Raw genomic sequence first — 15,000 nt, 5'->3', positions numbered from 1 at the left:
TCTTCAGCAAATTATAGACTTTTAAGAAAAATGCACAAATAAAGATTTATGGTTATTAGCTACTAGAATTAGATCACTAAAGTATGCCTGTTCTCATTACCCCTGATGTTTACTATGTTGCAGCTTCCTTCCATCTTAGATACTTTTCTTCTTTTTATGTTTTTTTTCTGCCAGTACTGAGCCTAAAAAAGTCAAGGCAACAAAGATGAGTGAGATATTTTACACTTTGTTTAACCCAATGCCACTGGGGAAAATGAACAAAAAATGGGGAAAATGCTGTACATGTTTTCTATATTTTTTTGTGAAATGTCTGCCCATAGATGGCTCTGCAAGTGCTTAGCCACAAAGGAGTCAATTATTAGACCTTGTGACCGTATCTGATTTGAATTGGCAGGAAAAACGTATTATTTACTAGGGCTATGAATATCGATGGTGTTATTTTTATTATAAACATAATTATTATAATGTTTTTTAATATTAATAACAGCAAAAGAAGATAACGTAAGATATTTCGTAACTGGCGTAACTGGCTCATTGGTGACTTCGTACAAGTATAGCCATCTATGTGTAAAAACAATCGAAACAAGTACTAACAGTGGCCATAGCACGTGTCTACCCATTGTACCCGTCGGCAAGGGGTTAAAGAGCAAACATTCTTTGTATATTTTGTGAAAGTAATATCCTAGGCCCAGCAGACAGCAACCTGTAGATCTCTCAAGAGGCCTATGCAGCTGCTGCCATGTACTGCTATGTCAAAATTTTCTTAACCATAGCACTCTGGATAGCTTAAAAAACGTGTGTTGCTTGTGTGGTAACTTTGAATGTTTCGTCCTAAAAGTCTCTTATCTAAAACAGTTTCTTCCTCTCTCTCTCTCTCTCTCTCTCTCTCTCTCTCTCTCTCTCTCTCTCTCTCTCTCTCTCTCTCTCTCTCTCTCTCTCTCTCTTTCTCTCTCTCTCTCTCTCTCTCTCTCTCTCTCTCTCTCTCTCTCTCTCTCTTTCTCTTTCTCTCTCTCTCTCTCTCTCTCTCTCTCTCTCTCTCTCTCTCTCTCTCTCTCTCTCTCTCTCTCTCTCTCTCTCTCTCTCTCTCTCTCTCTTTTTCTCTCTTTCTCTCTCTTTCTCTCTCTTTCTCTCTCTCTCTCTCTCTCTCTCTCTCTCTCTCTCTCTCTCTCTCTCTCTCTCTCTCTCTCTCTCTCTCTCTCACACACACACACACACACACACACACACACACACACACACACACACACACACACACACACACACACACAAAGTTGAAAGGAAAGTATAAGTATTTTCCACTGGTGCTTCAAGGTGCTGAAATTGGTGTCACTGTATAAAATAGGTTAAAAATAACAGGTAAAATATTAGGACAGATAGCAACAACACAATGTCCTAGGTCTCTAGGAAAGTAATGGAATAAATTTAATAGTAGTAGTAGGAGTAATGGTTGCGATTATTGATTATTCATTATTGATTATTAACCCCTTGGATCCAGTGGCTTCACTGCTTGCACATGCCCTAAAATGTGGGCATTAGGCTTACATGAGTGTCCTCTGTCACAGGTTTGTGTCATAGCCAGGGGCTCACAAATGCTCATGTGCTGCATCAAGACTTCATACCTCCCTTTACATTGTAATTTTCTCTTTTTCTGCATAATCAATTCAAAGGGTAATAGAATGTTTTCCTTGTATGGATTCCATATCATCTCTAGGTAGTTCATAACTCAGGGCAATAATGATAACAATAAGCAACATTTTATTATGTGTGTAATTTTTTATTTTTTATATTTATATTCAGTTTTCTTTAAGACAACCTGTACTGCTGGCATGTTCAATTCACCCGCCCCTTAGCCAAATTGTTTCATGGTGTGATGGCCACATGATCCAGATCCAACGGGTTAATATTATCATTATTATTAGTAGTAGTAGTATATTGTTTTTGTTATTGTTAAATGTATTTTCCTATATATGTTGACTTAACATTACTTATATCATAATTATTAATAGATTATAAAATAAAATGCATAACAAATGGTGCTATGAAGTTGCACTTCTATCATAATTATTTCTGAATTAACTATTTTTTTCATAGGATACTCTTAATGTAAAATAAATATATATAGCAACAGTAAACTACAGCATTGTCATATAAAGTGAATAATTTTATCTAGCTGTAGCATACAGCCTGCAGTAGAACTGGCTTGTTAGATCACATGCAATATTGGTAGTGCAAATACCTTAGTTGTAATTGAGTACCATGATAAAGCAGATTAAGTTGCTTAGCATCTATTGAGTGGTAAGGTGGAAATTACATATGCTTTTAATTGTTGATAATGTAATGAGCTCTTTTCTTTGAATACAGACCATGAAGGGAGTACACATAAATTAAAATTCACAATATGGAGAATTGATTCTCCTACATATTTTTATAATTCCCAGATTACTGATTGGATTAGGTACTGTAATGAACTATTTCTACTCCAGTCTCCCTCCCCCCCTTCCTTTCCCCTCCTCCCTCCTCCTCCTTATCCTCCTCTTCCTCCTCCTCCTTATCTGTTGGGTAGAAGCATCAGTAGTTTGTACTAGGCACACTTCCATGAATTTGTGCTTGTTGTAGAAATACATATGCTATTTGGTAATAACTTGCATTACCAGTTCATGAATGTACAGAGAACCTTTTTACACCAATGTAAAAAAAAAATGAAAATTAGTGATTTGTAAATTAAATGTTTACTGGGAAATAGATTTTGTGCTGAGATAAAAAAGCTACTGCATGCTTTTCATGTATTTCTAAAAAGAAGAGCTTTGGACAGTACCTTAGGTCAGAGGTTCTCAAAGTGGGGTTCCCTTCCCCCAAACCTTATGGATGAAATTTGAGTTGACAGCACTGAAAAGTTTTGGATATCAGTGGCAGAAGAATATCCAGGATTATCCAAGACTGCAACAAGTGTACTGACAGCTTTTAGATAGATCTACCTTTGGGACGTTACACTTTCTATACATAGAAAACAAGTATCGATCATGACTTCCATGTCGAGAATAATCTCCTTGTTATGGTTTACAGCATTGCCTCATGGCTGGTCCTCCAAGAATCAAGCCATTTCTTACCAAATTGTTCAGCTTTAAAAGTGTTGTGTGTGTGTGTGTGTGTGTGTGTGTGTGTGTGTGTGTGTGTGTGTGTGTGTGTGTGTGTGTGTGTGTGTGTGTGTGTGTGTGTGTCAAAGATAGAGAAAGAAAGAAAGAAAGAAAGAAGAGGGTGGGTGAAAATATCCATAAAGCTGACATACATGCATACATACATGCATACATACATACATACATACATACATACATACATACATACATACATACATACATACATACATACATACATACATACATACTTACATTGACAGGCTAGCAGATTAACGGACACAGGGAAATGTGTTATAGTGATTGTCAAAAATTCTTTGTTGCTGGGGAAATGGTTCATGAATCTATCAAAATAGATGCAGGGGTTGCAGCTAAAAAGTCTGCAGACCACTGCCTTAGGCCATCAAAAAATTGTGGTTTGTGGACACCCCTCCTCACTGTCCTCTTCAATGGTTTATACTTTCTATTGTTGAATCATTTGCAAAGAAAGCACATGCATTACGACTTTATAGAACTCCCAGCATCTCCCCATAGCCAACACCTATCCTTTGAATTTATTAAAGATTTTTTTTTTCTTTTTCTTTTCTTTTCTTTTAGGTGATGTAACATTTTCTTCATTGATACAAAGACATAGGTTGAATCCTATTACCTAGATATGTTAATATCCAATCTTTGATTAATTGATTATAATAAATTTACAGTGGAAATGTTAATATCCAATCTTTGATTAATTAATTATTAAAAATTTACACTGGAATCATACATAGTCCTTGATTTCTTCACCTTTCTTATTTTTTAAGAATATAACTATAGTTGATGTTACTTTTTCTTAATTTAGTGTATATTTCTTTGCAATTTAATACATATATGAAATATTTCACCCCCCCCCCCCCTAAAAAAAATGGAAATGGGTTCCTGTACAAAATATTTATTTTTGAAAATTCTTGCCAATATTCTTATTACAAAGTACATGAAATCCGCATCCATTGTTTAATTATATATATATATATAATATCTATATATAATAAAATATACATATATATATAAAATATTCACACACACACACTCACACTCACACTCACACTCACACTCACACTCACACTCACACTCACACTCACACTCACACACACACACACACACACACACACACACACACACACACACACACACACACACACACACACACACACACACACACACACACACAGAGTCTTTCATTTGAGGGTAATTATTTAGTAACAGTGATTTTAGTTGCTTCCTGATTTCAAAACTTAAACTACCCATGTACGGTAGTTTAATGTAACTATGATCTTTTTTAACAGTAGGGGCAGTGGGTTGGTTTGAGAATATTTTACAAAGAAAGGTTTTGGTAATTTTATCAAATAAGCACAATGGGTACCCATTAGTTGTAAAGAGTTCTTTCAGAAAAATAATTTTGTCTTGAAAAGTTAACTAGTTGCGACACAGGTTGTATGCTCGAGTTATTGGAGTTTAAATGCTGTTAATTTTGTGTAAATATGGAGTGTAGCTATGGATATGTAATTAATGCAAAAAACTCATCCTAAATTCCCACTGAGTCTAATCATCCTCCAAGAACTGTCACCCTGGCCTTCAGCCAAGATTCTCATGACAGAAAGTGCCCATCACCCCCAGCCCTTAGCCAGAATTTCCCATGATGGCATTTTCACATCACCTGCAATTCTGAAAAGAGGAAGACAGTAACTGCAAAAGCAGCAGCATGCTTGGGAGTAGGAGTAGAGGGACCTGGGAGAGCCTACCCCCATATCACCACAGGGCCCTCTTTCAAATGCTAATATGAAAAAATGGGGAATTAGCCACAGTTACCCTAGAAGCTATGCAAGTATTTTACCTGACTTACATGGGGATTTCACTTTTTGAAAGGATAAAACATTGCTGATATCTGTTAGATCAGAAAAATGGGATTTTATTATTCTTGCTACATAAATGATGGATATACATAACACTATAGTAATGTATAGAGTTATTATTTTGTGACATAAATGGAAATTGTAATTTTAAAATCTAACTGCATTTTTTTTTCCATAGATATATCATTGCATAAAGAGTTCATAGCAGTAATAGTAGTAGTTTTTTGTTTTTTTTAATTATTATTATTATTACTTGATTTGTATGGAAAACAAATATCCATGAATACACAGAAAAAAAATCCTGAGTGTAGCGTAAAATAACAATCATGTAAGAGGGAATGAAATTCAGAAAACACCATGTCATTTTGTGCTGACTATTATAAACTTTTCATTGGTAGACTACAACCAAAATTTACATTGCTTAAAAACAACAATCTATCTACGGTTACATTACAGAGAAAGAATTTTTAACTTTGTACATCAAGTGCATACTGCACAATGGATTGTCAAAGGTGACAGAAAGTTCCAGATATAAAGTAATCTTGTAAGTATGTCTATACAGAGATAGGCAGCATTGTGATGCATATCAATTAATATCACCTTAGCTACTTAATAACAGTATTGTTTTATTGGTATCACTATTTTTTTTCTCTCAAAATGCATTGAAAGTGATACATTGATAAATTTACATTACAGAGATAATATTTGTGAACTACAAAGTAACCCATATCCTCTGAATTTCGATTCTTATTTGTGATTATTATTATTATTTTTTTTTTTTTTGACATTTCATGTGCTGGAGAAAATGAGTGATGTTTTCCAATATATAAAAAAAGAAACATGCATTACTTTTTGCAAGGGAAGAAAACTAGATTAGCCATTTTAAAATGAGTATTAGATAGAACCAGAAAGATTAAAAATTAAAAGGAATGTTTTCAAACTGTGTGAAGGTTGCCATATAGCAACTCCCCCCCCCCCCTTTTTTTTTTTTTTTTTTTTTTTCATTCTATATTTTAAGTTTCTTTCCATTATTCACAATACAACACAATATCATTTATATCAGATTTGTACAGATAAGTACAAATAATACATCTCAGTCTCTCATTCTTTCCCTTCCCCTCCCCCCCTTTCTCTCTCTCTCTCTCTCTGGAAACAGTGAAAAAAATGTAAAGGTAGCAAATAGCAATATAAGATAAAAGAAAATATTTTTAAAAAAGACAAGGAAAAGGTAAACAGGTGAAATTGGTAGTACTAGTAATTTACTCCTTAGTGACTAAGTACTTGTGGAGCTATGTATAAAGACAATTAAGAAGCTAAACTCACAATGGGTAAGGCAAGCATGCACATACCGTCCTGTAGCATCAGGTAACCTCAGGCATATTCCAAGTATAAATTTATAAAAATTAACCCAATGCTGCCGGGTTGTTTCCTGATGCAAAAGCCCTCTCTACCAGGCTGTGTTCATAGTGGCCCAGACCACACTTCCGGGGGATTGTGTCGGCACAACAGCATGCGTGGCATGACTGTACATGCTCCCTGGAAAATGGGACCAGCGCACCATGGAACATATACACATGCCACCCGGAATATAGTCCAGGCATTCCATGACATGTACGTACATGCCACCCGGCTGCAAAGTGTCAAGATATTTAGAAAGTGACATAACCAAGGCAAGTTGTTTCTTTTGTGCAATATCCTGGTGTTAAGATTGATACTGAAAACATTACTAATAAGTCCAGATTATTCAGAGTATTTGCTATGTCAAGAACAAGTCTAGAATGCATACTCTCCAGAATATTAACTAATGTTTTAAATGCTTCACTATCATCACGTGGCCCAAAGTACAGGCATTATGCTTTCTCGGTCTACTTGAGAGGCCACTCTTATGAGTGTGCGGCTAGTAGGCTGGTCACACAGTGACTCGTGTAGTGATAAGACTCTTTTTCTGCAAAATCATTATCAACTTTTTTGCCATTTTCCTATGTCTCTATATGTCATTTGTTCTGCTTTATCTAGATGTTAATGGACTATTTTCTTTCTCATTAGGTAGTTCATAACTCAGTGCAATAATAATGACAATAAGTAACATTTTGTTATTTGTCTTATTTTCTGTAATACAATCTGTACAACTGGGTCATAACTGGCAGGCATAGGATCATGATCATGGAAATAGCCAGCACTCTTTCGGACATGACTAATGGACAGTACATTCCACACTTGTTTACCGAAAAAAATGATGCAAAAGCTCCTTCCTACATGCCAAATGATTCTAATCACCCTTTAAGAGCTCTGTGCACTTCTAGTGAGTCATTCCCATCACCCTGGCCTTCAGCTGAATTGCTAACAGCATCAAGTTCATGTCCCACATGGATGGCTCTACAAGTACTTATTCACCAAGGAGTCAAACAAAAGTCCTACCTATCTCACCTGTCCACCATTTTCCTCTATTTTTGGGAAAATTCTTTTACTTTTTTATTGTTATTAGTATGTTAATAATGTAATCATCATAAGTCAATAATAAAACTAACAATATCTATAAATAGCTTTAGAAAAGAATGAAAGAAAATATATTGAAAAATTCAAAGAATGGGGAAATAAGGTGAGGTCAGTAGATAATACTGTGATCTGTGGCTATTCACACTGTCTTAGACAACCTGGACAAAATGTATTGCCACAGAAAAATCACCACAACACTTACAGTCCGCAACTTGTGACCATCACGGCCTGAAAAAATTTGGCTTGAAGAACGGGTGATGTAAACATGCCGTCATGAGATCATTTTGCTCTGGGCCGGGGCAACACAAACTTGCTGTCATGAGCATTTCAGCTGAAGGCCAGGATGCACAAACTTGATTTTGATTTATTAATTATTTACAGGTTTCAGTAACCAGAGCTGTTATGTGAAGTATATACTGTAGATGTTCACTTATATTTTACTTCTGTGTCCATTAGAATTCCTTTCCTTCTTTTTTTCATTTATGCTTATTTGGAATGGAGTGGTAAAGCTATTTTTCTTGTGTTTAGAACATCCTTCTCTGGTAAATGCTGTAATTTTTATTAAAGCAGGGTTTATCTGAAGTAACTCCAGACTATTGTGCAACAGGGCAAGAATAATGCAGACCAGAACATGCAAGTGGTCATAGATGTCAAGTGTCCAATAGCATAAGATTTTAGGTTCCATGTTTTATGAGGCTGCTGTTAACCCAATGCCGCTGAGGAAAATGAATAAAAAATAGGGAAAATGCATGTCTCATTTTTTATATTTTATGTGAAATGTCTCTGCACATAGTGCTTAGCCACAAAGGAGTCAATTAGTAGACCTTGTGACCTTATTCGATTTGAATTGGCGGGAAAAACATTTTTTTTACTAGTGCTTTGAATATCGGTGGTGTTATTTTTATTATAAACATTATAATTACTATAATATTATAAACATTTGTAACAGCAAAATTAGATAAGGTAAAATATTTTCGTAAATCAAAGAAAAGGGTAAACGGGCGAGACATGCAGTACTCGTTATTGGATCATTGGTGACTTAGTACAAGTGTAGCCATCTATGTGTTAAAACAATAAATTAAGTAATTCACAGTGGGCATGGCATGTACGTACACATCATGCCCGTCAGCATTATGTTAATCCCAAACCAATGGATGGAACATACCTACTTGCCGTTGCATGACTGGACTCTTCCGGATGGCATGTCAAGTCCGTTCTAAGTTGAGTGTGCTAAACATTTGTTTGCATGTTTGGTCAGTACTGCAGTGATTTAGGAACTACAGTTCCTTGAAAGCTTGGTCTTCAATTGCTAACAAAGCAGCTCAGATTATATGGGGAGGCAGGGAAGACATAATGGGGATAGCAATATATTTACCTTTGTTTAGGGAGTTGGGAAGCTGCAGGAGTCTGGAGTTGCATTGCACATTCAATTCTGTTTTTCTGTCATATTTCATGATGTATGCACTCAAGTATATAAAGTTTATGGACACAAAGATCCCCCTTCACATAGCAAATGGGATTACTTATGTAAAGAATTGCCAGTATATTTGTGTGCTCAAATGAATTGGGGGGGGGGGGGGGGGCAGCCAACTAAAATAGGATCTCATTCATATTCAGCAAATAGAGTGGGTATGATTATATCAAATACAACTGTTTCTATGGTGTCCATCATTTAGCCAAAATAAACATCATGCCAGTATTTAGAGCATTAATTAGAGGCACATTAATAAGTTGTAATTTAGTTTATTCCATTTGTTATGTTTGGGGTGACAAACTGACTTTATTTTTGCTTCTGAATTACTCCTTCTGTGCAAGGAATGGCTAGGGTTACCACTGTGTAGTGCTGGATTTGAATGCAGATCAGAAAGATTGCTTGATGAGAATACTACCACTGTACCACACAGGTACAAGGAGAGGGGGTAAAAGAGAAAAGGGGGGAAAGAGATGAAAAGAAACCATTCAAAAAGGGGACATGGTGATTAATTATAAATATACTTGTATTTGTTTTTCTTATGTGCAAGAATTTCCATCACATCATGGCCCTTAATCATAGACACTTGTTTACTGATTACTGAGATGAGATCTTGTACATGCAGTCAGGAGCTAGGCAATTGCCCCAGGTGTTGAATGGCACTTTCCAACATAAACCCATCCTCACCAGTTTGTATCCAAAATGTTATCCCTACTTGGCAGCTCACTTTAACCCAATGCCGATGGGCATGACGTGTATGTACGTGCTATGCCCACTGTGAGTTACTTGTTTGATTATTTTTACTCATAGATAACTACACTTAAACTAAATCAACTATGAGCCAATTATGAGTACTGCCCGTTTTGCTGTTCACCCTTTTCTTTGATTTACAAAAACATTTTACATTATCTTTTTTTGCTGTTACTAATGTTTATAACATTATAATAATTATAAATTCTATTATAAAAATAACACCATTGATATTCATGGCAAGAGTAAAAAATATGTTTTTCCCACCAATTCAAGGAATGGTGAAATTAGGTAAGGTCACAATGTCTACTAATTGACTCCTTTGTGACTAAGCACTAGCAGAGCCATCTCTGTGCAGAGACATTTCACAAAAATATAAAAAATGAACACGGCATTTCCCCCATTTTTTATTCATTTTCTCCAGCGGCATGTAGTTAATCATTCATGTGGATGTTAGGTTATTGATATTTGTACAAACAATCATTAAAAGTCATTGTTTTATTTATCTTTTATGCAAACAACCATTTGAAAATGAAATGGTAATTTGTATTCAACTTAATATAAAAAGCAGTATTGTTGCTATTTGCTGTCGCATAAAGTAGTGCTGGCCACTAGCTTATTAATCAGTGACAATGCTTCTCAATATGTTGACATTGAAGATTAGGTTATTGCACCAGGGATTTATGTGTTTTGCTATGCCAGAAGATGGAAAAATGAGAATACTTGCCAAAATGAGTAAAGAGAAATTTGTCACTGAAAGATTGAGGTTAGATCTGGGCCCATTTACCCACTACCACAACTGTTGATCCATGTGAACACAAATCCGACATGTTACTGTAATTTTGAAATGGAAAACTTAATGTTACCACAGAAATGATAATTAAACCCTTTTTTTTTTCCCAGTGTACATGAACTTTTAAAAAATAGTTTAGCAGACAGAATAGAGCAAAATATATTTAACTTATTTGTGCAGCATGTCTGTAAGTTGTACGGTCTAAGCCATGCAAGGTACGTCCAAATGAGACTGTTTTGTTAGTTTGAATATAGGGGATGGTGATAACAGTGATGAAAATGATGGTGATATTGTTGGTATAGATGATGATGATGGTGATATTGATGATAGAGATGATGATGATATTGATGATATAGATGGTGATGATAGTGACACAGAACAGTAGCAATATTAGTGATAATACAAATGATGATAGTGATGATTGTCACTGGGACTCAAAAACAGACCTTTGATAGTCCCACATAATAAACAAATAGATAGTCCATGATATATCATAAACATCACGGGTATGGTAGTAAGCCATGATGTTTATTCTTTTATAATCTTAAGGTATATATTTTCACATAATGTCATAATCATACCCTGGCTACATATTTTATTTTTACTAGTATCAATGTATATTTTGATTGACTCTGTACTAGAGTATGAACAAATGTGGAATTAAGAGAGAATTAGAAGAACTTCACTATCATGCATAAACCTTGTATATAAGAATGAGCAGGTAGTTGGTTGCACTTGCTCGCTTAGTAATAGCTCATGGATATTTGTCTGTATATAGTTAACAAAAACATTGCCGTATTATTAAAGTGGTGGAATATAAGTGTTTTGTTACCAATTCCACAAGTGTACCTGTTTAGAGTGACATAAATACATTCTTAGAAACAAAAACAAAGTACAAGGAATAAACAGTATTTTTTTATGTAATCAAAGCACTATCACTTGAACCTGTAACTGCTCTATATTATTTAACAAAGTAACTCTGATCTTTATATGATAGGAAAGGAGCAGTTACGTGGTAATATTAATCGAGATAGTAACGATTAATAGGATCTAATGTAGAATGCTAATGGGTATCATGTTGATATTGAAGAATTAAAAATAATTGTATTAACAGTTATGATTATTGATGATATATATAGTAATTATAACAACTGTTTCTATAAGTGTGACATTAGGAATATAGTGTTTGAATTATATTTTTCTAAGAATAAGATTAACTCAATACTGTGAGTGTATTTTATTAATTGATTTTACACATAGATGGCTACACTTGTACTTGTAGCTTGAAGTTGTAGTCACCAGTGAGCCAATTACGAATACTGCTGGTCTCGCCCATTTACCCTTTTCCTTGATTTACAAAAATATTTTATTATAATGTCTGTATTAAAAATAACAACACCAACTTTAGTATATCAGAAATGATATCTTGAAAAATATATTGTCAGTTCAGAAATCACTTATTTTCAACAGTACATTAGGTGCTTAGTGAAAGCTGTATATTTTATACTATGTCTCCTATAATGAGGGTGTGTAGAGATCAAATGGCTTAATAGTATTCTAGAAAAGGTTACGTTTTCCTCTTTTATGTAGGTATTGTCTTGAATTATATAGGTCAGATTCTTTTTGAAGCCTCCGGGCTAGTACAGTGGTTACGTGTCGGCCTCTCATCTGAGGGGTCGGCGGTTGGCGCCCCTCCCAGGCGCGAGAAGTTGCAATTGTTGCCTGGAGGTTACTGCTGTGGCTGGGCACTACAGCGGGTAAGGACTAAGCCAAGTCAGCACCAGCTTACACACGTTAGCGAGTTGACATTAGTCGACACAGGCCAGGCTCCCCTCATGGGCATAGCCTCGGCAAGGCTCAGCTTCGCATATCGAACTTATTCTTTTTGATTGTTACATCAACTACTTGTTGATCAAGTGTTCATTTATGTAATTATTATGTGAAGACATTAGTGGTTCTTGGCAACCTCACATTACACAGTGTTACCAGGTGCAGAGGACACCTGTGAGGGCCTGTGTTGAATGTCATGTTGACCTTTCAATTGTCCTCCAGGTGTACCCCCCCACACACACACAAACTGCCCCATACCTCATGGGCCCCTTTATAACAATCCATCAAAAAGATTCACAATTTTTCTTTCTTATTTCTATGTGTAAAGATAAATTTTATATTGCTTTCTCCCTCTCCCTTTCCCTCTACTTCCAACCCTCCCTCTCTTATTTTTGCCATTTTCTATGATAGTGGTAACTTTTTCACCTTCAATTCTCAATAACTATATTACACACCAGCATGAAACATACATTTTCAGATGAGTAAATGTAAGCAAACATTAGATATCTTATTTGGCCTTGGTCATAACTGGAATTTTTATGTCATATATGAAATTTAAGCCATGACAAGGTTATAACCCTTATCCAGGCTGTGCTTTTCATGAATATGGACAGAATTTTTTATACACATTTTTATAGATATGCATACTCTTGTGTATATATAAGAACATGCAAATAAGCAGAGCTAGTAGCTTGAACTAGTAATTACCATAAGAATGATTTCACCATCACACTAAAGTTTTTTGGAAGGGATTGATTGGGTTTGTTATTTTTATTACCATATTATAACTTCTGAAAATGGTTGGCATGATATGTGTGGTGGACTAAGTCATGGATGGCACTGTAGGAGGAGCATGTTTTTCTGGGATAGTAGTGACTTCACTTTTTTATGTTGCTCTTAGATACAGGCACCAGAAGCGAAGGGAAACCTTCAGTTTTCCCAAACATTTTCTTTATAAAGTCCAGGTATGAGCAATTACATACCCTCTGTTATGTTTGACATGAGATACAGATGGGGAAACTGCTGATGCACCAACAATCCTGCATTACTAGCCACTAGTTTTTAACACTGTTATTAGGTTGATGTAACAAGTGACATTAGAAAGGTAAATGGTTAAATGTTCTTTTGGTATATAGGTGTATCAGAGACATCATCAAGTTATGTAAAATTATAAAAAAAAAATTAAAGAAAATAAAAAATAAAAAGCCAATGTCTCTGGAAAAATGTATTTGTTTTTAGTGACCCAAAAGCATGACTTTTTAAATAGAAATTCATATTTTGCTTTTCACCAAAAGTAAGATTAAAACAAATACTAAACTTAATTTTACAAAGCAGGATAATTAAAGATCCTTGATAAAAATCTCTTGTGTTTATCTGTAAACTGTTATCTTTAACCCCTTGGATCTGGGTAATGTTGATGTCCTATCATGAAAATGGTTTGGCCGAGGGGCCAGGTTTGCAAGGGGCTGGGCAAGGTGGGATGGGAACACCTCATCATGAGCGCTCAAAGCACTTGGAAGGATTTTTTTTTTTGACTCGGGCAGGCATTCAGGACTATTTTTCATGGTCCACACAAGGGTGGTGAAGATACCTTCCATTTTCTGGCCTTTGTTTGTAGAGAGAGCCATCTCTAGGAAGGACACTATGTCCATGGTTGAGAATACTTGTCCATCCCACTCTGCTGTGTTGTGGTAGTGTAGAATAGATGTGAAATTGAATTTGAACTTATAAATCTGAAATATAAGTATATAACACTCCCCCCCCCCCCCCCAAAAAGATTTTAGAGATGATCCCAGGATACCTATTATTACTACTGTTTATATATGATGGGCAATTATAGATCTGCCTTATAAATGGATCTCAGTAACAGCTTCATTGAGTCTGCAGATAGAATTATATGTGCATTATTTAGTATTGTGAAAGTGGTGGCATCAGGCATATGGATTCCGGTTAACCTTTTGGCCACTTGGTCGGTTAAGAAATTCTGGAATGGCCAAATCTGGTATATAGTGTGTGATTGTATTTGTAACTTAGATGGCTCCGAGTATTAGTGCGCTAACCACCTTAGTGACAATTTGTTTTGTTATATAAGTCAGTTCGAAACGGGGTGTCACGTGGTATAGCTAATTTGAGTTTTTAAGGGTGCGTTTATTTGTGTTGCCAGTTCAGTTTCAGCACAGTGTCTTATATTTCTCATTATATGACTATTGTATTAATAAATTACATCAATAACAATAATAACAGTAATGATAGAAATTGGTATTTATAAGGAATAAACATTTTCCACCAATTCAAAGGAGGATGGAAGGGAAAATGAGGATATGCTAAGTAGCCACCTCCAAGTAATGATTGGAATTGCTTGCCGGGTTGAGCTCATGTGGAGGAATCCTGTTTGGATCTAATATTCTGCCAAAAAACTACCAGGGGACAAACTAAACTCTGGGGCATACTGGGTGTACTACAGAAACAATTTTTGTGTGTTTGGCTGGGCATTACAAGCCATGGCACCTTGGGGAATAATACTAACGTGCAGTTACGGTTCATGGTCTGGGTAACTTTTTATTCTCTTTCTGCATGCACATGACTGTTTACAACGTACTGTAGGTGTGGGGTGGGGCACTCCCTGAACCTTGTTGCACC

General features: G+C 35.6%; 1 protein-coding gene across 3 annotated transcripts in view; it reads left to right on the top strand.

Annotated features, from left to right (window-relative positions):
• Positions 1–15,000, top strand: part of LOC125035998 (AF4/FMR2 family member 4-like) — a 118,887-nt gene that overhangs the window by 13,705 nt on the left and 90,182 nt on the right. The gene's annotated exons all lie outside the window — the stretch shown is intronic.

This window comes from Penaeus chinensis, chromosome 20 (genome assembly GCF_019202785.1).
Source record: "Penaeus chinensis breed Huanghai No. 1 chromosome 20, ASM1920278v2, whole genome shotgun sequence".
NCBI lineage: Eukaryota > Metazoa > Arthropoda > Malacostraca > Decapoda > Penaeidae > Penaeus > Penaeus chinensis.
Note: the sequence above shows the minus strand (reverse complement) of the source record. Positions and strands in the feature narration are given on the sequence as shown.